Source organism: Drosophila ananassae, chromosome XR (assembly GCF_017639315.1).
Source record: "Drosophila ananassae strain 14024-0371.13 chromosome XR, ASM1763931v2, whole genome shotgun sequence".
Lineage (NCBI taxonomy): Eukaryota > Metazoa > Arthropoda > Insecta > Diptera > Drosophilidae > Drosophila > Drosophila ananassae.
In genome coordinates this window covers 14,233,986-14,260,867 of record NC_057932.1, presented here as the reverse complement: position 1 = coordinate 14,260,867, position 26,882 = coordinate 14,233,986, and the positions used below count along the sequence as shown (strand labels likewise).

Sequence of the window (26,882 nt, the reverse complement as noted above, 5' to 3'; positions counted from 1 at the left end):
AAATGAGGATTAAGTCTCTATTAGTTTGCATAAAAAGTTCGGATATAAATTTTCCATTCAATTTTTCCAAAATTTTCTGATATCAGTTTTTGGCGGTAACACTAGAGATGCTCGGCTATGACCCTTTCCAAAGTCTATAACTTTTTTATTTTACAACCGATTTTTAAGCGGAATATCTTAAAAAACTCCTCATGAAAATTACTCTCACTCTGCGCTTAATTTTATAATTAAATTATTTTTTAAGTATTTGTTTTTTTAATATTATAAAAACTAAAGCTGAAATGTCATCACTGTTGAAGCCAAAGAGATGGCTAGAAAGAGGGGTAGGGGAGGGGCGGTGAGTTTCCCGGCACGACAGTCCGTGGAAATGGCCAACAGGTGGGGGGAGGTGGGCGCCCAGTGGGTGGTGGCTTGGTGGGTGGCGGTTGTAGTTGTAATTGCAGTTGTAAGCCGCGTAGTACGCAGTGGCGTCTGCTTTTCCGCACTGGAAGGGAGGGAAGAGAGGGGGGGTGGTCTCGTGGGCGGCTTTCAATTTGTACGTCATAGTCCTCCACTAGTCCCCCCACTACTCCTCCCCGCAGCCTACGTTCTTTGCATATTTTCTGTGAATGAAACCGCCGCAAAGTCAGTTTTTTTTTTTTAAATTTTATTTTTTTTTATTTATTGCTCTGGCTGTGTGAAAAAGGGGGCGTGGCACTAGCTGGGGATTAAGATGCAACGATCGCTTTATGACCCCGGGCCCGTTAATGATTAAGCTCCTGCGGATGGGAGGGGGAGTGCGCTGTGGCGGGGATAAACACGACAAAAAAGGAAATAAAAAGAAGTCCGCGTAAGTCAGCGGAAAAGAAAACAAAAAACAATTAGAGCCCGTTAACAGTTAACGGGAATGTTGACAAGGCACACACACGCCCACAAACAAATACAAACACAAGGAAATGCAGAGAGAGAAAAAATAATATATGTATATTAAATAAATAATAAAAATATATTTAAAAAAAAAACACATAATAAATTTTAACTTAGATTTCTAACTTTTTCTTACATCTTTCTTACATCTTCTTACAACTCGCAGATTTATTAATTCTTAATTAAAAAAAATATTTGTATATTGGGAAAATAATAATTTTACTAGTTTTTTAGAAATTATTTAAAAACTAGTTGAAAAGGAAACAAGAAAGGAAAGCTAACTTCGTGCGGAGCCGAAGTTGATATACCCTTGCAGTTCAGTCGCAGTCCGCTAGGTGGCGCCACGCATCTTATATTATTAGATATATAGCGGATCGTATATAGGCGGCCGATCCTTATGAAATTTGGCAAATCAGATTATTTTGTCCAAAATAGAATCTGTACCAAGTCCCATCTTTCTAACTTAAAAAACACCAAAGTTATGCCAATTCCGATCGTTGTATGACAGCTATAGAATATAGTCGGCCGATCCTTATGAAATTTTGTACATAAGATATGTTGATCAAATATAACATGTGTGAAAAGTCCCAACCCTCTATCTTAAAAAACAACCAAGTTATGGCATTTCCGATCAATCAGTTATATGGCAGCTATAGGATATAGTCGACCGATCCCGGCCGTTCCGACTTATGTACTGCCTGCAACAGAAAGAAGGGTGTGTGCAAAGTTTCAACTCGATAGCTTTAAAACTGAGAGACTAGTTTGCGTAGAAACAGACAGACAGACAGACAGACAGACAGACGGACAGACGGACAGACGGACAGACGGACATGCTCATATCGACTCAGGAGGTGATCCTGATCAAGAATATATATACTTTATAGGGTCGGAGATGTCTCCTTCACTGCGTTGCACACTTTTGACCAAAATTATAATACCCTCTGCAAGGGTATAAAAACTGTTTATAATTTTTTATTTTTTTATTTCTCTCAGTGCACTTACACACACATGCATGTATGTATGTATGTATGTACATGGCTCGGCGCATAAATAAATTTAGCAAAGTTAATTGAAATAAGCGAGTTGGTGGCTCTGTTTGCTTGCCCTCTTAAAAAAAAAAAAAGAAATGAAATCTTTTTTCTCCCCCACCCACCATCACTTTTAAAGGGGGATGGAGGGGTAAAGAAGGAAGGATAAACACACACACATTCCACATTCTGTTTGTGTTTGTAGGCACTCACTCGTGTTGGCTTGATTTTCGATTTGCATTTCTAAAATGGCCCATAAAAGTGTTAAAACTAATGAAATTGCTTTGATTGCCGGATGTCCAAAAAAAAAATAAAAAAAAAGAGGAAAAAAGCGATTAAAACCATTTAGATTTGCCCAAGAAATGGGCTTTTATTTAATTTTGGGAGTTTTTAGAGTTTAATTTGTTTAAATTCTTATCAGGTCGGTGGACTACCAGGCGTATACTTAATATTTTTGGCCTACAGGCATACAGATTAAGTATACGCAGTGTATTATTGTAGGTTTTTCGACAAAAATTTAAAATAAAATATTACAAATTATTGCATTTAATTAATATTTCGAATATTTTTGGACTGAACATCCAGATCAAGTATACGCAGTGTATGATGGTCAGTTTTCAGAAAAAAAATCTAAAAGAAAATATTAAAAATGCACGATTTTATTTGACTTCAGAACTCATATTGCTTTTAATTATTATTTTTAATATTTTTGGACTAAACAAGTTCATATTTTTTTTACTTAAAACGAATATCAAGTATACGCAGTGTATGATCAGATGTCAGTTTTCAGATAAATATTTAAAAAAAAATATTATAAATTCAAGACTTTAGAGCTCATATTGCTCTTAATTAATATTTTTGGACCAAAAATCCAGATCAAGTATACGCAGTGTATGATTCTGACATAAACGTATATTGCTTTTAAATAATATTTTTAATACAATTCTTCAATAAATTATCTTAAAACTGATCCCTAAACTATCAATATCCTTAAAACTCCTTAGTTTTCAAAATTAAAGACATTAATTATGCAGATTGGTGTGGCAGGCAGACTGTTTTTTGTGCCGCAAATAGAGTTGCCGCAACAACATGCCCAAGAAAATAAATCCAAACAGACTTGCTACTTGCTACTTGCCACAGCGACAATGGCAACGGCAATGGCTGAAATGTGGTCCTGCGGATACGCAATGTGCCACAGGCACTGCCACCGGAACCGGAAACTCTGTACAGTAAGCCCCCCGAAAGGATTAACACAAAAAACAAAAACAAAAACAGAAAAAGAAAAAAACACCAAAAACATGCATAATAACGGCGAAACAAAGTCAGAAAGGCGGAAAATGGCAGACGGCGATGGGCCGGGGGGGCGGTAGGAGGTGGTTTTGTAGGCGTGGCCTGACAGGCAGCTTAATTAAGATTGCCAGGATAATGCAGAAATTAAGACACAAAATGCCAGGAGACGAACGAGCAAAGTTTCAAGTCGCTAAAGTTTTCTTCAACCAGACAGGAGCTGCAAGGACTAGAGGGGGGACTATAAGTTGTACTATATTTTCCGGGAAGGATTTTTACGAGAAAGTTCGATTGGAAAATGCCAAAGCCAAGGACCACAAAACATGCGATGAATTTATTGAATTAAATCTCTCAAGCACAATGCCCGAAAAATATCACCAATAACTTATGGGGCTAGCAGGGATTACAAGAAAGTGGTGCGTCTAGAGATGGCACAAATAGGGGAGGTCTATATACGATATTATCATGATTATTTTTTGTTGCATACTTTTTGGGTTTTTGTTTTCTATAAACTTGCTTTTTACTTGCAATAATATTTTATCTTCCTTATTGCATTTTCCGTTATATATATTTTTTTTTATTACTTTTGGCATCTCTAACGGCACTGACAGTTTGGCAAGTGCCTTGACTTCCGGTTGGGCTTTGATTGCATTCGACTTTTGGCTCCCTCTTCCACCCACTCCCTCTCATTGCCACTCCCACTTGCCACCCAACGCCCACGCAACAGCAAAAATATTGTCTTTTACGGTCTCCAATAGAGACCCAATAGAAGAGAGAAGAGCGGCGAGCTGGCTCCCCCAACAATGTAAACATAAAGTAAAAGCAATGCCAGAAACAAAAGTCAAGTCCATTCGTGTCCGTCCGTCCGTCCTGTTTGCACTTGTCCCGTGCACGACTGTGTGTGCGTGTGCGTGTGCATGTGATCTGTTGGATGCGATTAGAAAATGATTTACACCTCTGGCAGCGACCCAGGAGAGTGCAAGAAGGAAGGATGATGTCGGCAGAACTGGTTAAATGAGGAGAGGACTGAGGAGCTGAGCAGCGAAGAGAGTGGGAGTGGAAGATGACGCTACTCTGCAGTAGCTTCTTGCATCATTCTCGTTCTATGCAATTACACATTTTATTATTATTAACGTTAATGTCGCCCCTGGGATGGCACTAACGCCCGGCTCCACATAAAAGGCGCTTATTAATAAGAAATTGCAATAAACTACAAGATGCACCGACAGCACACTGTAATCTTTAAAACATACACTGAGGATATAATTTTTTTATTTCAGTTATTTTATAATTAATTTATTATTTTATTTTAAAAAAGATATTTATATATTATTCAATTAAAATATTTTAAATCTTATATCAACTACATAAGTATAGTTATTTTTCTCAGTGTAATCAGGTACGCTGGCGCTTAGGCAAGCAACAGCTGGTGAGAGAAGGAAGGCTTTTGCGCCCAAAGTGGGAGTCGGAGAGAGGGCTAAATAGAGTTTAAGATCCCAGCCGGCGAATCAACAGCCAGAGAGAAACAGCTGGCTGAAGAAAGTCAAGTCTCCTTTCGCTCCTTGGACTCCCCATTCTCTCCCCTTTCTCTCCCGCTCCCGCTCGTTGCATTGAGAGTAAATCAAGCGGGCGACGTCGACGCTCCACATATTTTATTAAGTTGGAAACCAGTAATAAAGTAGGAAGCCCGCTGCCCGCTGCCAGCTGCAGCTCACCAACACACTGCCACGCACACAGATGCGCTCCTGAGAGCTTTCTCAGTCACGTTACATTCGCTGCCGCTGCAGCCTTTGCCATTTGTTGTTGGCGATGGGGTTGATGTTGTAACGTAACATCTCTGCTTCTGCTGCTCCTGCACGCGAACATGTGCTAATATTCAGGACCGCATTTAAAGCCTCAAAGGGTTGATCTTAAAATTAATATTACTTTTATTTCTCTTTAATGAAGAGATCAACATGGCGTATACTTAATATTTAATTTTTATTGCATACTTCAAGTACCCTATCTAAGCTTAATCCGCTCCTGGACTACCTCCTCCCTGGCACTTCCTTGCTCTCTCTTCACTGCCATTCTAGGCCCAAAACGTGCGCCTAACAAAATGCCGGTTTAACTTTTACGTTGTGCGGTTCTCCTCTTCTTTCTGACTGCCACTGTTTGTTTGGCGAGCGCAAAAGGGATGCGCGGGGCTGGTGGGGAGTGGGGAGTGGGGTGTACTGGGGACAGGAGCATGGACGCGCGCGTCGCTAGTTGGAGCTCTGCTGCCGGCGCAGTTCTTGTTCCTTCTTGCACTCGCATTCACATTGACAGTGGCGGTCGCTTAATTAGGGATAGTTACTAACTAAAAATACTTTTGTTAATTAGATAGTTAGTTAGTTGGTAGTAACAAAAAAATAATTATTTAAATAATAATATATTTATTGGAAAATTATATTGTCCTTGCAGAAGTTGCGGCACTGCCCGCGACTGTGCCTGCTTCCAGCCAAGTGAACTGCATGCGGCCGCAGTTGGCGTCGTGGTCCGTTGGCAGTTGGTTTTGGGAGCTGCTCGTGCGAGGACGTCCGGCTCTGCGCCAATTTCAGCGCCGACGAAGAGTGACGAAAAAGAGCGAAGAACGCGTTTCGGTTTCGGTTTTAGTTGCGATCTTCGATTCCCCCCACAAGCAACAAAAGCAACAAAAACGAAAATAAAAAAAAGGGAAGCAACAACAACAACAACAAGAAGAAACAAAAAAAAAACCCCAACCGACTAGCTGCCATTCTTACCAGTTTGAAACTACAACTACTGCACCAACAAAAGCAACAAACAAGTGAAATATTATATTTTAATTTTCTGTGTGTGCGCGCGTGTATGTGTGTATAGTAGTAGTAGTGCTCCTTAAATAATTTTTATTTTTTTTTTTTCGTTTTTTTTTGTGTGCCAAACTAGTTTCGAGTTAATTGAATATTTTTTTTTTTTTTTTGGCCCGAGTTCGAGTTTGAGTTCGAGTCCGCATCCGCGTACGCTCCTGCGCTGCTGCAGCGGCTAATTTGCTTGCTGCGGCTGCTGCGGCGGCTGCTGCTGCGATCGTCACTGGAAATGTAAGTGAAAATTGTTTTGTAAATATTTCAGAACTCGACACAATTAAATAGCCAGAAAATACAAATACATGTTCGTTGGCGACCGCAGGACTATTGCGGTCACGTGGCAGCTGGCACTTGCAGAATTTGGGGCATGCCACCGCCACCGCAAAGCGTTAAAGCCGCCAAAAATGTTTATTTCCGAAAAACAATTAATTATTTGCGGTTGAAATGGAATAGTTCAGGTCGTTTAAATAATATCTCTTATTAAAGAGAATTAAATTCGAAGTTTTTTTACAGTTATTCGTAGTTCTCTTCCCAGTGTGCTGGTGCTCTTCTTCTCCTCGGCTCCTCCTCTCTTAAGTGCCTGTCATAGAATAATAACTGTCAGAGCTGTGAGTGTCTCTGTGTGTGAGAGTGAGAGAGTGTTAGAATGCTTGAGTGGGAGTTTCTGGTTTCTTTGCCTCCTTCTCGTCCTTCAGCCCCCCCTACCCCCCACTCCTAATATTTTTTTTATTATAAACAATTGGCTAAAAAAAATAAAGAAAAAATGTCGCGTTGCCTTCAGCTAGATCCTTTGTTAATCCTTTTCCATTAGGATTTATTTTATTTTAATTATTTTCATTAAGGTGTCTTGGCAACTAGGAGCTGATTTTCATGAAAATTAATATCTGCAACTTCTGGCACTGGAAGTTGGTGGAAAGTTTTCGCTAATTTTCGAATTTGTTGTTCCAATAAGTCGCTTAATGAGTGCGAAAAGTTTTCTGTTAACTTGGCCAGCAACTGGCCAGCAAAGTTGGCCCACACCTTCCGAATCTAATTAGCCAAGGAGTCAGGTGGCAGGTGGCAGGCAGAAAGTTGCAAAAGTCAAAAAGGATTCGAATCGATCATCAAAACAATAAAGAGTGGAAGCTGAAAGGAGAGTTGGTTACTTGGCCAAAATAAATAAATAAAAAAAATCAGAAAATACTAGAAACTTATGTCCTTATATCCTTAAAGTCAAACTGCTTTCTGGCTTTCCTTAAACTCTTGGCTTATTAACAAAATGTTAACTCTTGGCCCCGTAAAGGGCTATTGGCCAAGTGCTACTGGCCAACTAGCTGACCATTTCCCTGTTTTTTCTGTTTTTTCTTTTCTTTTTTCTCTCCTCCCTTGTGTTTTAGCCTTTTTATTTTGGCCACAAGTTCTAGTTAGTACGAGGCGAGTTCATAGAGCCAAAAGAACCGGTCTTGGAAAGTCGTCTAAATGTTTCTTCTGGGCTTAGGACACTGAGAGAAAAGGGGGAGATTAAATTGACTTATTTTAAATATATATAAAAAAAATAGATAAAAAGTTGATATATTTTAGTTTTATTTATCCTCTTTATATATTTTATTAAATTTTAATAAAAAAACAAATACACTTTTTTTTTCGCTCTGGAGACTGGAGTTTAAAATGCCTGTCGGTGTGAGCCAGTGGCTTCTTGTGCCTCTGTGTGTGTGTGTGTATTCATTCCCAGTGGAATGTGTTAAAGTGTCTAAAGCTGTTTGCCCCACACCCCTACCTCCCCCTCCCCCCCCAGCCTGAGGGTCCACTGATCCTGCCCCCCTCATCTTCTGATGGCGAAAAATTTCTATTTAATGCCAGTGGGCTTAATTTTAATATATTTTTTTATTCTCTCCCGCTAATAGTCCCGCTTGAAGTTTCAACTTTAATGTTAAAATTAAGAGTTTCAGTTTTAAAGCAAGAATGTGGAGGGTCTAGGCCGTCTCCTGCCTTCTCCTGGCTTGTTTGAGGATGACATGCCGGAGTATTTGCCAAAGTTAATGGGAAACTGGGAAGTGACTTGGCCAGCCCCTTGCCAGGGACAGTAGAGGTTGTTAGTGTAAGGCTGTTACTAAATAGCTTGATAGGTTTTCCTTCAAGACTTGGGTTCTAACTAACTTTCTATCTTTAGTTTGTCTTAGTTTTTAAGTCTTAAATATAATAGTTTTAAGTCACAACCTTCCCTACACTTATGGCTCACTCCTTACTAGGCTTAACCCTTTACTTAACCCTCTCTTAACCACCTTCCTTAACCCCTCAAATGAACCTGTTCTAATGGAGTTTTTAAATAAGTAATCACTTGCTGTTGCCTGATTGCTGAGAAGGCAGAAGGAGCCAAGGAAGTAGTGCTCCTTTCGCCAAAAACCAGACATAGACCTTTGCCACGCCCCCATCTCCTGCCAAAAAAACAAAGAAAAAAACAGGAAGAACATGGACTCTAATTGATTGTTAACTCGTGTGTGGCTTTGCAATTGAAAAGCAAAGAAAATTGTACTTTTTTTTAGTAGTTTTGGCTTAGCAAATTGCTACTGCCCCCCCCCGCAAATATGGCCTTAAAAGTGTTGCCAACTACAACTCCTTTTGAAAGAAGGAGGGGGAGTAGAGCGAGGTGGTAGAGCGAGGGGGGCAGCAAAATAAAGGCCATAAGTAAACCAATTAGTCGCCCAGTCTAGGCAGTCGTAAGCTACGACTCGGTGCCGGTGCAGTGCAACTGTCGCCATCGCTGTCACTGCCAGCCAACCCCTGACCCCGCAACCTCAACTGTTCAGCCAGAGATGCTTAAATGGCTAAGTGAAATAGTGCCTTAAAAAGGCTAAAGATGAAAAAGTTGTCTGTACAACAGGGCGTATGAGTGATATAATGACTATATTTCTCAAAATAACTCATATCCCTTGTTGGGAAGTAAATCATTCTTATCCCTCAGATATGTTTAGGCCAGAAAGCTCCTTTTGGGACATTTTTCTGGCCAATACTTTGGTTTTTTTTTGTCGGCGCATCATTGGCGCCCAACGTTGGGCCCCCCCAACTCTCGCAGCCATGGCAGCTGGAAATTGCGAGTTGTGGCTTTGGTATTGTGTAGTGTTATAAGCGCATTTGACTTTTTGCACAACGCCAGTCCAAACGAAGGGGGGGGGGGGGGGGGAGTAGCATACAACCAGCTAAAATGGTAAAAGGGGTGCCAAAGTGACACTAAAACATGGAAACTCAATGTGGGCGCTACTACACAGCTCGACTCCGCTCCACAGCTGGTGGTTTAAAGCGAAAATGGTATCTAGTTTTTTGGGTAGTGGAAGTCTTAAGCTAGAATTGAATATTACAAGGGCCCCCCCTTCACCGCTTCACCAATAAGAGGCTCAATGAAGCTTGAAACGCGCTTCTAAGTAATGGCAATCCGCTTTGGCTTTCAATTTGCTCGTCTCCGGCACCATCTCCCTTTCTATTTCGTCTATTTTGCATATCTCTCGTACATATATGCCCTTTGGCGCTCTTTTCCAGCCAACGTTCAAGTTTCGGGGCGCAACAAAAGCCTGTAAACGTTACTAATGTTGCACCAAGAGTGCCAGATAGAGATAGTGGGAGTGGAAAATCACTTTTGACCGAAAATCTTCAAGAGCCATGGCCATAATCCAATATTGTTCTTTCATTTGTGCTTCAGAACTGCAGAGGAAACAAATAGCCAAGCTGATAAGTTAAAAGCCAGAATGGAGTGGAGCTTAAGTGGCCTTTAAGTGTGTCTTCAATTTATTGCCAAAGTAGGAGAGTTTAATGCCTTTAATAATCAATTTTTTACTCTTTTCTCTTTGCAGAAGAATCAGAAAAGGGAGTCCCTGTGCTAAACCTTCAATAACAATTCCCAGTTGCCAACAAGGACGAGAAGGAGTGGAAGCCTCTCGGCTTAATTACGCAATTAAATTATATTCGGGTTCAAAGACCCCAACGGAGTATCGAAGTCGGACTAACAGAGGCCTGTTTATTTCCTGGTAAGTAAGAGCCACTAGTTAGTCTTTAAAAAGGATATGATATTGCATTATTAAGTCCTGCGCTTATCGGCTTAGTGGCCAGGAAGTCGGCTTAGTAGGCCACTTCCCCCTCAGAGTTCAGAGTTGACATTAGCTTCTATATATATTTTTTTTTCATATTTTTTTTCGTTACGCAACTTTGGTCTGAAACAAAGGTCGTTTGTTGCACTTCTCTTGTGGCAGGAGTGTGTGTGTGTGTGTGTGTGTGTGGCATGTTGGTAATAAAAGTTTCATTGACTTTTGCACTAGAGTTGACTTCAATGGGGTTTTATTGCCGCTTTTGGCTTGAAAATGGTCTGGAATTAGTAGAGGAGATACTTTCCGACTTGTAGAACATAGTTTCAAGTTCAGTTAGGAGCTAAGAGGGTTAAGAGGGCTAAGAGTGCTAACAGTGCCTTGCTTCTTAACCCCCTATTATCAATTTGTAGTATTTAAATGGCTCTGGACTATCGCTCTTCTGGCCATGTTGCTTCTTGGCCATAAAATCCCATCACTCGCAGACTCTAGAAGCCACAACATTGTTGCCACTTTAACGAGAACTTTGGAGAAACGAAAATTAATCAACTATTTCCGCCATTAAAAAGAGAAACGACAAATTAGCCTGCAATGGGTTAAGAGGCGGGGGGTGCCTCATTTCCACTTCATCGCAATTTCCATTTTTTATTATCAAACGGGGGATGGGGGGGGGCAGTGGAGAGTGCCATTTAATGAAATTATCAGCGTTATGTAATGAGTGACGGGGAGGATCGCCGCCATAATGACTTCATTCCGCATGCAGAGTGTGTGCTAATTAAGTGGACTACCCCCTCGCTCACAACAAGTGCCCGATTGTTTGCAATTCAGGGGATTTGTGGTGTTTTCTTTGATTTTAATATTCTTTTGGCGTTCTGTCTAAAAAATAACAATAAAATAGTACTACTACTTTTAAAATAAAACTCAATTAACCCAGTACAAATCCAAAGGAACGAACGAAATCAAAGGATTTAGAATCAAGGAGAAAAAATCATCTAACGGATTAAAAATTTAAACTTTAATAATGATTAATGATTTTTGGAGTATTGCTTTTTTCTATTTAATAAAAAAGACTTAAAATTCAACTATTCCTTATATTTATTATTCCTTACACTAGATGATTTTATTTAAATCTCTTTTAAAACTAAAAATAAAAAAAACAAACAAAATCACTTGACGGATCAAAAGTTCAAATGATTTATAAATTTTAATATTTTTTCTGGATTTTTATTCCAAAGTCACATTAATTAATCAAGTAATTAAGCAAGGTCTGGAATTAAGTGACAAAGTAATCCTTAAAATCGATGTAGAGAGTAGCTTTTAAATAATTTGATTTTATATTAAATTAATTTTATTTTAAATAATATTATAATTTAGAGATTTTTTGTTTGCTATTTCAAGAATTCCCATCAACAATTAAGTGTAAGGTGTAGAATTAATTTAATCCTTAAACGACTGACGTTATCCTTAGGCAGGTAGGGCAGTTATCCCCAGTATGCCCCGTAGTAGTAGTAGATTTAAAAAAAAACTCACTTAACAGACCAAAAATGAAAAATTCAAATGATAAAAAGATTTTAGTATTGCTTTTTTTCTGCAATATGAGTTTTTTTGTTTTGTTTCCTATTTCCTCCTTCCTTCCCGAAAATTGCAAAATAATTAAACTTAGAGAAAATAATTAAAACTAATAGTTAGAGGAAGTTATTCCTAGAACCCCTAGTACTCCTAGTTTTGATTTTTTTTTATTAATTTATCCGCAATTAAAATGGACAATAAGTAAATATTATATTATATTGTTACAATAAATTAAATAAATTATTATTTCCTAGTAGTAGAAGTTAAAAAATATAAAAATTCAAATATACTATTTTATTTTTACTTTATTATTGTTTTTTGTTAGATATGTTAGATATGTTGTGTTTTGTAGTTTTCCCTCCAAAAACTCACATTAATTAAACCGAAGAAGTGGAATTAATTTACAAAATAAATAAATCCTCAAAAGCGGTCACTTATCCCTAGAGAGTTGTTAAAATAAAAAACAAAAAAACCCCACTTAACGGGCCACTAAAAATTAAACTTTGTAATGATGCCAGGAGGGATGGGGATGAGGACTGGGATGAATTTCCATTAAACTCCCATTGAGCCGTCACTCCCCGATATCCGTGGTAGTCCAGGTAGTCCAGGTATCCCATGTCCCATGTCCCATATCCCGGTAACCAAGTGAGGTGCGACTTCCTGGCAGCCTGGCAACTCTAATGCAGCGAAAATAAACAGCAGAGTTGCCTCATCAGCCCGTTACGGGCATGAAGGAATCACCGCGAATCATGAATTTCTAATTGAAGAAGTTGCCACAAAAAGTGGCCACAAAAGACAACACTGAGAGAAATTATTACTTAAATTCAGATGTGGAAGGCAAGCAAGGGCAGGGGGGGATAGGGGGATGCAGGAATGCGTGCAACGGGCGCATCGAATGACATTTTGTTGCAAGTTGCAGGGCGGGAGGAGGGGAGAGCGATGTGGCACTTGACGTATGCCACAAGCATTTAAGATCCGCGCAAGCGCAGCCTTTTCTTTCACATTTAAGGGTATAAATATATTTTATTTTTAGGAAATTAAGGCCTGGTCTTGAAAAAATAAACTGAAACTTGAGAAACTCTCTTTTATTCAAAAACTACTAATCTCCTAACAGAGTTTTAAGTTTAAAGTTTATATTTTTTAGAACTTAACCCCCTAAAGGGAATCAGAAATTCGTTGAAGACTCCGACTCCTTGAGGAACTTCGATCTGTGGGCTGGCAACCGATTTATTTATGCGCATTTGAACGCAGTCTTTTGTGCGAATGAGGAACAAACTGGCCTCAGACTGCGCCTCAGACTGCAAACTGGAAACAAAAAAATGTGAAAGAATGAGAGTTTCGGGAGGGAGGAGCCCAAGTTCGGGCCAGAAACTGCACTACAGTGGCCACTACAGAAGAGGCTACTAAGCTAACTCATCTTCAAAGATTACTCTTCAATATTGGCATTAAAAGTGTACCTTTATAGCCAGTCATTACTGTACTGGGAGAGGGACTAGAAACATTCGGACTGTTGTTGTCTAAGCCGCGTCTGCAGTTGAACTTGTGAACCTTTCCGTCTGTCATTCACAGTGTTTTATTGTCTCTGGTGGCTGGTATCTGGTCTCTGGTCTCTGGTCTCTGGTCTGAGGCATGGGAGTAGTAGTAGGCCTGCTGGAACCTCTCTGGCCATGAGCTTCACTGAATGACTGGCCGAAATTCAGCCAAAGCGACTGGCTTAAAGTCCTTTAACCAACAAAGGCACTGGAAATAAAAAGTATATACTTTAAAGGACAAGTACAGAGAGGCTTTGGGGCCTAAAGTAAGCTCTGCTTTCCCTCAGTGTGGGCAGTGAGTCCCCCAATCAGCCCACCTGAGAGTGTGTTTGATTAACCTTCACTTGGAATATTGTGATGTGACTTGACTCTGACTACCAAGATGCCCTAGAAAAGGTTACTATGGGTCTATAGGTTCTAGAAAAAGGGATTTTACAAGCAAGAAGGCCTAAGAGAGTTTAAGAAACTAAATAAGAGTCTTAAGTTTCAAGTTTTAGAGCCTTAATCTTACAGTTTTGAAGCCACAAGTACCGGCTATCATATAGTCTTCAACTCACAGACTTCCCGGCTATTATTCTTAAACTTTAACAAGCAAGAGGGTCTTAGAGTTATATGAGTATTTAAGAAACTTAAAAAGAGCCTTAATCTTACAGTTTTGATGCCTTTATGTTAAAGTTTTGAAGCCACAAGTACCGGGTATCATATAGTCTTTAACTTTAAGACTTCCTGCAGCAGATAGTTCTAGAAAAGGCTATTATTTTTAATACTTTTACAAGCAAGAAGGTCTAAGAGCTAAGAATCTAATTAAGAGTCTTAAACTTAAGCCTTAATCTTAAAGTCTAGAAGCTAGAAGTACCGGGTATCAGATAGTCTTCACTTTTAAGACTTCAACCTCCAGCTCGTTTGCATTCTGCTTCATTTGAATGACTGAGTTGGTGGAGAATGTCGGGTTCTGGACAACTGACATCTGGCATCTGCTGCTGCTGCCTCTCCATATATGCCCATATTGGGGCCTTGGTCCTGGCTGGATCCTTTTCTCTCCTCCCTACTGCCTCCTGGCTTGATTTTTATTTGTCCTTCTTTCAGTTCAGTTGAGTTTGTGTCTGTTTTTGTTTGTTTGTTTGTTTGGTTGGTTGACTGTCCTGTCCTGACTGTCCTGACTTTCATTCTGCAAACATTTTAATTTTAATGAATTTATGTAATCGTTTCTCTCTCCATCTCCAACTCTCCTTTTGTCCTTCATCATCAGATTGTTGTTTGTTTGTTTGTTTGTTGCTCTGCAGCCTGTTTGTCAACACTTTTCCGTTTTTTGGCTGTAGTTTTGGGCTGTAGTTCTCATAAATATTATATCTTTTTTTCATAAATATCCTCTGGAAACTCTACAAGACTCTTCCCATAACCCTTAATGGGCAGTACCATGTTCGAATCATTAAACTTAACTATCTTTTTCGCACTACCCCCCGGGCGGCACTTGGATCTTCCATCCTTTGAGATACTTTTTTCCCTTTTTTTTTTTAAAGAAAATTACTTTTCCCAGCTGGTTGATGGCTGAAGGCCCAGAGTCCTCACAGTCTTCCATCTTCCATCGCACGAAATTGATTTCAATTTGCCTTCCGCTCCATAATTGTATTAATTACGGCCCCAAAAACTAACCGCACAATCAAATGAGACGGAGGTTCAAAAAATAAATAAGGAGAAGGGTTTTTTTTTTTTGTTTTTTTTTTGCTTTGAGGTCTGCGGGAACTAGGGGCTAGAGGGGACTTAGGTGGCTTCTGGGTCAGGTGCCTGGCGCTTGCCGCTTTGGGAGCCACTTCAACCGCAAATTGAAATGAATTCTGCGGTGGCTGGCCAGCCAGTCAACCCGTCAGCCTGGCCAGATATTCGCATAAAAAAGCAATGAGCCTGTTGGAAAAAAAAAAATAAAACAATGCTGGGCTCATAAATCCATTAATTATGGGCAATTAAGCAAACATTTAAATAGGCGGCCGAAGGCAAACAAATGCGTGGGCAGTTGGGCTCTAATGGAGCTTGAAATGCAAAATATAAAAGGCATTTTCGTCACTGAAGTTTCTCAAAATGCAATGAAACAAAGTTGAATTACTTTTCTCACAGAGTGAGGAGTTTTTTTTTGTGATTTTTTTCTCTGGTGAGCTCTCAATAACCCAATTGAGCTTAAATGCAAACTATAAAAGGTAAACTTCGTCCCTAAAGTTATTTCCATTTACTGAAACAGAATTCCAATGCCTTGCTCAAAGAGTCATGGGATTAGTTTAAGTTTTTTTTTGCAGTTTAGCTCTCAATTGAACAGTTGGGCTTGGAGTGTAAAATATAAAGGTGACTTTCGTCACTATAGTTTTTCGCAGCACACTAAAACAGAATTACAATTGCATTCCCATAGAGTGGAAAGTTGTTTTAAGGCTTTGTTCTCAGTGATACTAATTATTTTATGCTTTTTATTAACTCTATATCTGCTTTCGTCACTAAAGTTCACTGAAACAGAATAGCAATGGCATTCTCATAGAGTAAGGAGTTACATTGAGGCTTTTCTCTTAGTGGTTTAGAATATTTTATGTATTTTTTTAACTCTATGTAGAGCTAAATATACATATGAGCTGCTTTCGTCACAAAAGTATTTCGAAATACTCTGAAACAGAATCGCCTTGCCTTCCTTACAGAGTTATAGAGAGTTTATTTAAAGCTTTTCTCTCAGTAGAGCTCTCAATGGAATAGTTTAGCTCTAATATGGCTTGAAATGTAGACTATATAGGCGGCTTTCGTCACAAAAGTATCTTAAAATGCACTGAAACAGAATAGCAATCTTTCTAGCAATAGCATTCTCACAGACTGAAGAGTTGAGTTAAGGATTTTCTCTTAGTGATTTTTATTATTTTATAATTTTTTTTATAAAGGTACATATATAGGCAGCTTTCGTCACGCAACTTTTTGCCCTTATACCTTCCTCGTAGAGTTAGGAGTTTGTTTAACGCTTTGGTCTCAGTTAATATCCTAGTTCTTAATGGAAGGGCTCTAATTAAGCTTGAAAACAAACTTTACAGGCTGCTTTCGTCACAAAAGTTTCTCAAAAAAGTCTGAAAAAAATCTCTATACTCCCTCTTAGAGCAAGGAGTTGATTTGAGGCTTTTCTCTCAGTGACTTTGATTATTTGATGTTTTGAGCGTTATAAAGAGCTAGGTAGGAAGATTTCGTCACTAATATTTTGCGCCGAATGGCCATACCTTCCCTCCCATGTGGCTTTGATTGTTTTATTTGTTGAACTCTTGGCCAGCCCTTCTGGCCAACTCTCAATGGACCAATGTGTCTAGACGTCGATCGAGTGGCCCAAACTAAAGTTGGCCAAAGTTTGGTGTTGGCCCTTTGTGCTTTTGGGTTCGTTTAGGGCCGAGTGCGTGAGGCCGAGGAGAGGCCCTCGACAGTTGATCACGCTCCGGTTGGAAGGGCCCTCGACCCGATTATGGGTTTCAGGAATAGGGTCCTCTAGGATAGGGTCTTCCAGGATGGGTCTTCGAGGGAGAGGGAGTGGGAGAGGGAATCAAGGAAATGAAAAATCGACATAAATATCTAACAGAATGGTCCTCCTCCCACACTCCTCCCGCCTGCAATTCGATCGGCATTTAAATTTTAGTGTGAATCCAATTCGAGATGTGTCTGCTCTCGAAGGCAGATGGGCCACGCCCCCTTCTGGATTGGGGAAACTGGGCGAACTGGATCCCGAGAATGGGAATGGGAGTGGAAATCCGCTGTTGGGTGGTCGTAAATTATTATGATTATTGGCCAGGGAGTTAATGGGCAAGGAGAAGCGGCCAACGAGGCCAGAAGTGGGCGGCAGAGGGTTAAGAGCGGCAGCCGTCCAATCGGCAACTTGTTAGGTTGATATACACTGGGAGAAATGGTTTTAGGAACTTGGGGATACTGTAAGAGGTAAACAATAGGAAGAATTTCGAAAAGAAGAGTTCTAAGTTTACTTTTTAAGGAAAATATTATTCAAGATACTTTTCTGGCTAGTGCAGTTGTATCTATCACTAGTGCCTGTAAGTAGTATCTGCAAGTAGTGTTTGTGATTTGTATCTGTTTGTAGTATCTGGAAACCTAGAAGATTTAAAAGTATTTATCCTAAAAAGAGTTTTGAAATGTTATAAAGAGACTTCTTTAAGAAGAGATTATTTTAAAAGTAAAGTAGTATCTGTATCTGTATCTGTAGAAAAAATTTTAAAACTTTGGACTTTGAAATAGGAAGTAAATCAGGAGTTCTTTTGGTACTTTGGTAGAAAGTACTTCAGGAATAAAAAAAAATCTCATAAAAATATTATCCCAAAAGTTGTATATCGAAACAGACTAGTTCTGTATCTGTATCTGTTAGGTTGCTATATTTTAAATATTTATTTTTTATTTTTACTAAAATATTATATATCTGAAGTTCAAGCCATTTCTTAAGTAAGTTTTAAGTTAAGTTTCTAATAACAGACGAGATATTTTTTCTTTAGTATGTGTATCTGTTAGATTGTTAAAAATATTAGAAATATAGAAGAATATTTTTAAGCCTAAAATATATGAAAAAATTTCTCCTAAACGCAAGCCAATTCTGAAAGAATATAGTATCTCTATTACAAGTTCCTTAACAAACTAAATCCCTAAAGTTTTAAATCCATCTTAAAATACTTTTCTTTAAAGTACAGTATTATCTGTATCTATTGGATTGGAGTCTTTGAAATACCTTGAATTCTTCAAGATATTGAAGTGTTTCTACTCAAAGAAATCCGAAATACAAGAAATTTTTTACAGATAATATGTTGGAGTTGAGTTTGAAACAAAAGATACTCTTCACTAAAGATACTATTCTACTAGATACATTAGTATCTGTATTTGTTGGGTTGTTAGTAATATTTTAAATACTAACTTTAATACACTTTAAGATACACTTTTAGAAATTAAAGAACTATTTCTAAAAAAAAAATCCATTACCTAAGACAGATAGAGATACTTTTTCCTCCCAGTGCACCAGTATCTGTATCTCTTGGGTTGCAGTATTCGTAAATAATGCCGCGAAACGTGCGGCACGATCATGAACTTGCAACAGCCACGAGGAGTGGGTGCGGGCCACTCCACAAGGGGGGGTGCTCCTTCAAAAAAAAATAAGAAAAATTAAAGAAAAAAAAAATTATAAACGAGTGTCTTGAGGAGGCGGTGGCCCGATATCGGGAAATAAGGCAGCCCCCCGGAACAGGTGTTATGCGAGGGGGCGTGGCCAATGAGGAATATGGCAAATATTAATTCGTGACGAGAAAAGTTCTTTAATTTTTTCCATTTTTTGGGATGAAGGAAAAAAATAAAAATAAAAATATATTTTTTTTTCTTTTTTTTTTTTTTAACACCTCTTTCATTTTGCTTTTGGCCGTGATGTGGCTATTGGATTACACAACAAAAAAAAAAAGAAAAAATAAAAATAAAAAAACAAGAAACTGAAAAACGAAAAATGGGATGCGAACTCTGGAGTCTGTGTCGGAGTCGACTCCACAGATAATGATCATCAATGCCATATTTAACGCCATTTAGGCAACAGGATGGGGATGCCCCTTGGTGGTGGTCAGGGGGGCAGAGGGGCGTGGCAAGAGGGGGGGGGGCAACTTCAAGAGAGTCTCTTCCATGGATGAGTTTCTGGAGCCCCGAGGCTGGCTGGCTGGATGGCTGGCTGGCAGCTGTTGGCTGAACAATGAAATGTAATGGAAATACGTGCATTTATTTATAACGGTGTTTCAGGGGGGAAAAGGCATTGAAAAAAAAAAAAATAAATAAATAAAAAATATAATTTTTAAGAGATATTTTAAGGGGGACTTAACTACTAAAGTAGTTATAGAAGAGACTGTAGACTTTCTTCGACAAGAATTACTATTTAAATCTTTTGTGTTATAAAGTTTATGAGTTAACCCCCTTTTTCTCCAAGTCTCTCACTTCTCCACTTCTCAGATTCTCCAGTCTCTCAGTTACTTGTTAGCATTTGTGGGCGTCTCAGCTTGCAGTCTTTCTTCTCCCGCCTCTGGGAAGACAGAAGACTTCTCTTCCCCTTCAAGTCTTCAATTTATTTCGTACTAACTTGGCCAAAAGCATCAAGAGAAAAATAAGAAAAAATCTAAAGAGGAAACGTGATGAACGCATTTTGGTGTGGAGGCTGTATTTTGTTGTTTAGTGTAAGTCCCTCCACGCCCACCGCCCACCGCCCCCACTCCTTGGGGGCCAAGAGGAAATACTTTATGGGCATTGATAATTCGAGCCATAATGTGCAACGAAATAGGCCCGCTTTAGTGCTGGCTAATTTATGTGTGCCACGGGCGCATTCGTTACTAGTTCCCGAAAATAAATAGAGGATAGCCTTGCCCATAAGCCCCGTAAGCCCTAAGCCGTAATGTGGGAAAAAGTGGGTTCTGAAGCGGAGCAACAATGTCTGTAATTGATTTTTGTTATGACAGGAGCTTGGGCTGAGATACAAAAGTCTCCTAAGTTTCAGGCTCTTCTGACTTGAGAGTTAAGGTTAAGAGTTACTAGGGGGTATACGACTACTTATGAGGGATATAATATAGGAAGATTTGCTATGATTTTTGCTATGATAGGTCCTTGGATCGAAATACAACAGTCCTCCAAGTTTCAGGCTTTTCATCAGACTGTAGACTCAGAGTCATGAGTTACTAGGGGTTATCTTACTCCCTATAAACTATAATATAATATGGAACAAAGTCGATGAGAGTTAGGAGTTATTAGGTGCTATTCTGTTCCCTATATTGATGAGAGAAGGTAATGAAATGAGGGAAAATGTGTGACTTTTGCTATGATAGATCCTTGGGTCGAAATACACTAGTCCTCCAAGTTTCAGGCTTTTCTGACTCTAGACTTGAGAGTTACTGGAGGGTATCTATAAGCCCTATAAGCCGTAATGTGGGAAACAGTGGGTTCCAAAGCGGAGCAACCATGTCTGTATTTGATTTTTGTTATGACAGGTCCTTGGGTCGAAATACAATAGTCCTCCAAGTTTCAGGCCCTTCTGACCCAAGAGTTAGGAGCTACTAGGGGGTATTATATGCCCTCCCTATAAACTATACTGAGAGAAAATGTATGATTTTTGCTATGACAGTACCTTAAATCGAAATACAACAGTCCTGGAAGTTTCAGGCCCTTCCGACTGCAGACCCCCGAGTTCCTGGGGGTAGTCGGGAGTCACTTCGTCATGTGCCAGGCCATTTGGCAGTGTCATGGCCATCTAACGCGCAGTATGGGCAATTACTATAATTTAGCCGCCGCTTTAAACGTTTTTAACTCCTCCTCATGGCACACTGAGAGAAAATATCTACTCCCAAGACCTAGAAGATGTAACAATCTTAGGATACAATTTCTGAGAGTGTGATGGAAGTGGAAGAGAGGAGCTGAGCTGTCCAAGTGGAGTGACTGTGGCACATTAATTGTTAATGTTGCAACTTCTATGGCAGCATTTTCCATTTTCCTCGACTGCTTTGTCGAGTCATTGCCTCATCTTCTGATGGAAATAGAAATAGAAAGAGGAATCAGGACTGCCGCTTCCTGTCCACTCTCCCAAGTTCATCACTTTCACCTCCAAGTCAGTCCCAGTTCCAGCCCCAGATCTCTGCCCTTAAAGACAATAAACATGTTACCTTTTTGGCCAAAAAAAGCGGAGCAGACCAGGCCAGGCCAGGACAGGGCACTAACTTGTTTGCTGTTGGGCCATAAACACTTCATCGACACTTCGGGCCTCCTCCTCCTGCATCCTCCTCGTCCTGGCCCACTCCCCGGCCAGTCTCTTGGCTAGATTCTCCGCCACTTGGAAGTGCGTGGTACATCCAACATGAGCTGCACTTCAAGAAATTGTTTAAATACAATAATAACAATAATATTTCGAAATTAGTGGCTAATATTTTTATCAACCTATCAGAAATAGGATGAGAATTGCCAAAGATATTAACTTTATTCTGAACTGTATAGAAAAAATGCCTGCCCTCAGAAATATTATCAAAATTTTAATTTAGATTTTAATGCAAACAGGTGGAGAGTTAATCTATAACTTGTTTAGGTTTTTATGAAAAAGCATGCCTTTTTGAATTCCCAAAAGAAATACTAGTTAAAAAATAGTCAAAAAATCTCTCTTACTTGTTTTTAAGATTTGAATAAAGATGGAGAGTTCAAATTACGATTATTTTCAAGTATTCCGATCTAAAATCGACTAGAATTGCCAAAAGATATGGACTTTGTCCTGGAAAAATAAAAAAACGCATGATTATTTTTGAAATTTTTGTGAAAAACTCCTCAGAAAAATCTGTCAAAAATTATATTTTAGATTTTAGTTAGTATTAAATCTAATTATTAAGAAATGGCAATGATATGACTAGCATTCTGGACTATCTATCAGAAAGGAAAATTTGTTGAAAAATCTGATAAAAATAAATATTATAAAAATGAGGAATTATAATAAAAATATTCTAATATATTAAATATTTTAACAATTAATAATATTTTAAAAATATGTGCTATATTTCTCTTACTATGGATCTGCCAATTTTTCAAGATATATATACATATATATATATATATAGATATAGCCTTCTCTTTAGGCCTTCTTTAGGCCCACTCCATAGACTCTCCATATTTTTGAAAATATTTAAAACTTGAGCTCTTTTTTTTCGAAGTGCAAAGCGCATCGGTTTCAGGCCGCGTCAGTCCTACTGGGAGGCTGCTACACTTTCTTTGGCGTTGTCTGGAGAGTGGAGAGTGGAGAGGGGAGAGTGGAGAGTGGAGAGTGGTAGAGTGGAGAGTGGAGAGCCAAGAGTGGAGAGCCGCGTTGCGGAAGCAAACATTTAATTGACTTGGCGTGTTAAGCGCTGCATACCGGCACATAACAGCAATCAACCGCCAAACAACTCGTGGGACGTGCGGCGACACACTCTGGCCACTTAGCGAGGGATTCCTGTATACCCAATATCCCAGTCCATCCCAGGCCATGCCATGGATCTCCCATACCTTGGCCCCCTCTAGTCCTGGCCAGTTAGTGGCATTCGAACAATGCCAAGTAGCCGCAAAGTTTATTGGGCGCATCTGATTGAGGGCAGCTCGTCAGGCTCTAGGACTCCAGACACTGAGAGAAAATAACAACAAAAGGTAGAGATATAGGTGAGGATATATTCCCATACTGGCTACTTGATTTTTTCGAGTGTAGAGTCAAGTGATGACTCTTATGGGTCCTGCAGTTGGGAAGCATATCGTTTTCAAAAAAAGAAAAAAAAAAAAGAAGAGAAAACCACAATAAGCAGGCGGTCATAAGCCGATTACCATCATCCACAGTGGAGAGTGGACAGTGGAGAGTGGAGAGTGGACAGTGGACACTCGAGGTCAGGGCCCATCGCATCACATTCATGTCCAGATCAGATGGATGGCCGGGATGCAGTTTCGGTTGCATTTCAGCGCGAAATTTACGCGTTGTAAGCTTAAGCGGCGAAATCAATTAGCGGACAATGTCCGAGATGAGTTTCGCGGACAGCGGACAACGGACAGCGGACAGTGGACAGTGGACAGTGGACAGTGGACACCAGGAATGCGATACGATGCAGTTGAAGAAAAAGAGCCGCAGGCCGACGGACCTCATTTAGGAGGTGTCAAGTGAGCTAGCAGGAACAGAAACAGGAATTGGAAGTGAAAACTACTTGGTACTTGGGACATCCTAAAAAATAAATATGTATGTATATATATTATATTATACTCTTATATTTTTGAAGAGAAAAAGAGAGAGGGAGCAAGGCAGAGAGGATGAAATGGCAGTTAGATTGACAATCACTTCAGGTTGACATGTTAGGTTAGGTTAGGTTAGGTTAGATAACCCTCCGGGCTCTTGGGCTCCTTGGGCTAACGAGCGGCAATTAGCCAACTATTCTGACGGAGCTCTTTCGGGGGGGAACGGGACAAGAAATAGTCAAGAAAAGAGACAAGAAAGCGACAAAAAACTGTTTAGAAAGAGATAAGAAAGAGACAAGAAACAATCAACAAACAATCAACAAACAATCAAGAAACAGTAAAGAAAGCGACAAGAAACAGTCAGGAAAGAGACAAGAAAGAGACAGAAAAGAGACAAGAGAAAGTGAAGAAAGGACAAAAAACCGTTAAGATAGAGACAAGAAACAGGAGAAGAAATAGTCAAGAAAAGAGACAAGAAACAGTCAAGAAAGAAACAGAAACAGATAAGAAACAGGAAAAGAAAGGGATAAGAAAGAGACAAGAAACCGTTAAGAAAGAGACAAGAAAGAGACATGAAAAAGACAAGAAACACGACAAGAGAAGAAAGAGATAAGAAAGCGACAAAAAACAGTTAAGAAAGAGACGAGAAACCTTCAAGAAACGGTCAAGAAAGAGACAAACAGACAAACAGGACAAGAAAGGGATAAGAAAGAGACAAGAAACTGTCAAGAAAGAGATAACAAACGTCAAGAAAGAGACAAGAAACAGTCAAGAAACAGGACAAGAAAGAGACAGGAAACAGTCAAGAAACAGGAAAAGAAAGAGACATGAAACAGTCAAGAAACAGGAAGCAGACAAGAAAGAGACAACAAATAGTCAAGAAAGAGACAAGTGACAGTGAAGAAAGAGACAAGAAACCGTTAAGAAAGAGACAAGAAATATTCAAGAAAGAGACACGAAACAGTCATAGAAAAATACAAGAAGCAGTGAAGACAGAGACAAAAAACTGTCAAGAAAGAGAAAAGAAACAGTCAAGAATCAAGACAAGAAAGAGACAAGAAACAGTCAAGAAAGAGACGAGAAACCTGCAAGAAAGAGGACAAGAAAGAGACAAAAACAGTGAAGAAACAGGGCAAAAAAGAGAAAAGAAACAGTGAAGAAAGAGATAAGAAACATTTTAGAAAGAAACAAGAAACTTTCAAGAAAGAGACAAGAAATAGTCAAGTAAGAGATAAAAGAGATAAAAAAGAAAGAGACAAGTGACGAGAAACAGTACAATAAAGAGACAGAAAGAGACAAGAATCAGTGAAGAAACAGTCAAGAAAGAGAGATGGAACAGGTAAGAAACTATCAAGAAACAGACATGAAATAGTCAAGAAAGAGATGAGGAACAGTGAAGAAAGAGACAAAAACAATGAAGAAAGTGACAAAGCCGAAGAAGAAAAAAATCGCGGATGAGACTCACACTCCTTCAGAAGACTGGAGGGGAGTGTGGGAATTATAAATTCAAGCCAGAAGTCATGAAACATGTTTGTTGATCTTTTAATTTCCTAAAAGCATTTATCCGACTCGCTTCTAACTGTAAATTGTTTAAAAAACATCAGAAGAATTGAAAAAATAAAGTCAGGAAGGGGAGGCGGGTTGAAAAGTGCGTGTTGCGTCGCTTATTAATTAAATTTTAACGCAACGCACTGCACTCCGGGGTGGAAAATGTGCAGATGCAGATGCAGATGCGGATGCGGATGCGGATTGAAAAGAAAATGTGAAACAAGCCCCTCTGAAACAAGCATTCCATTCCATTCCACAGTCAGTACATGGGCGTAGCTCCCATAGGGGACTGGGCAGGAGGAGGAGCATCAGGAATCAGGAATCTGGAATCAGGAGGGGAGTGCCAGTCATTGACTTTTGTCGTGTGTGCGAGAGCTTTGTCAGCGCCACTAAGTTTTGGAGATTCCCCATCTCGGGAACTCAAGTTCCATTCAAAGTGCACAGAGCAAAAAAAGGGATTACTTTTGCTTACATTACATTTTTTTGGGATTACAGGGACTGCATTTTTTTGCAATTTATATATTTAAGTTGGATTTTGTTTTAATGATTTAGAAATGAACATGTTTATACTTGTTTCTAGATGATCTACTGTCTTAAGGATTGTTTTTTTTGATAGATATTCTACTATTCATAAATATCAGTAGGATTTCTTCAATAATTCAATCTTTATAATCGCAATAATCAATCACAATAAGTTCAAGCATGTTTTTAAACGAAAAAACATATTTTTTACATTTCCAAACATTTTTTTTAAATGTTCAAACATATTTAAATAGACAAAATCGCATTTTACATGCTTAAACATGTTTTTTTTTTACATATTCCATTCCAAGGTGTTTTTTACATGTTCGAACATGTTTTATGCCGTAAAAACTTTTTTTACATAATCTTTAATGTTTTTACATGCAGAATAGTTTTTTTAAGACGTTAAAAAATGCTTTTTACATGATGAAACATGCTCTTAAATGTTCAAACCAGTTCAAATAAGCCAACTAAAGCTTTTATACATATGTATGTATATTCTAATGTGGATTTTAAAAGTTCAAACATGTTTTTACATGTTCGAACATGTTTTTTACATATGTAGTCTAAGTCTACCGTAATTTTAATGCATTTACATACATGATCAAATTTTTTTTTTAAAGAATAAACATATTTTGTGCGTGTTTGAACATGTTTTTGAATGAACAAACGTGTTTATTACATGCTCATACATGTATTGACATGCAAAATTGTGTTGTTTTAATGTTTAATTATGTTTAAGCTTGTTTTTTAAAGGAATAAACTTTTTGAAAATGTTCTAACATGTTTTTTACATATTCAAACCATTTTTTTTACATGTTCCGACGCGTTCATACACGTTCAAATATATTTTTTACATGCTCGAAAGAGTTTCTACATGTTCATACCTGGTTTGATACACGTTCGAACATCTTTTCAACAAAAAAATTTGTTTTTTTTACAAAATCTAACGTGTTTTTTACATGATCATGTAGATCGATCTACAAAAACTTGTTTTTGAACGAAGAAACAGGATTTGATATTCACAATCATGTTTTTCTTCGAGTGTAGTCATACCCAGCACTTGGCATCAAAGTATCTGCTCGAGAGTCGCGACCTGCCGCAGGCCACAGAACAGGATAGAAAAACAGGATAAAAAAAAAATACAAAAATGTAGAAATCCTGGTGCTGTGTTCCTGCAGGAGCTAGTGACTCCTCGTGGCTCCTGGTGGCTCCTGGTGGCTCCTGGCTGGTGGCTTCGAAGAAATGAAAACTTCGATGCTTGAAGGTTTAACGAACTCGCGGCGCTCCCTTGTCAGTCAGCCTGGCCAGGGGCTGGCCAGGACCCCGGCAGGATACTGCATGGCAGGATACGTTTCGCTTTAACATACGCCTGGGAGGGGGGCGTGGCAAGGCAAGTGTGATTTTTTTACTTTCTCCCCCTCCGCCCCGCCCCCCTAGTGTGTGGAGGTCCTGGAATTAAAACATATTTTTTAAATGATGTCCTTAATCTTAGATCCTTGTTACTTTTTTTTTTTTGACCACTTAGACCTCCTTAGGGAGTCTCCTGGCAGGCCAATGACCTTGCCGCCCCCTATTTTCTTTCAAAAAAAAAAATTCCACCCTCTCTAAGAGGAAGAAAAAGAGAGGGGGAGGGTGGGGGGCGGAGGGGGTAGCCACCAGGACCCACATGGGCTCAAGAAATTATGCACAAAGTGAAAGGCGCTCGAGTGCACAAAAAATAGAAGAAGAAGAGTGGCGAGGCAGATGCGGATTCCGACTGCGGATTCAGATGGAGATTCAAGATTCAGTTGCCAGGATGGCGATGGAGATCCTTGGTAGGTGAGGTGACCCCCAATGCGTGGCATTCAT

General features: G+C 39.2%; 1 protein-coding gene across 1 annotated transcript in view; it reads left to right on the top strand.

Moving 5' to 3' along the window:
• Nucleotides 1–5,739: 5,739 nt before the first annotated feature.
• The window catches only part of LOC6505269, a 109,412-nt gene continuing 88,269 nt past the window's right edge, over nucleotides 5,740–26,882 (top strand). The window contains exons 1-2 of the mRNA XM_032452118.2: nucleotides 5,740–6,298; nucleotides 9,889–10,062. The gene's annotated coding sequence lies outside the window, so the exon portion shown is untranslated. The remainder of the gene's footprint in view (nucleotides 6,299–9,888; nucleotides 10,063–26,882) is intronic.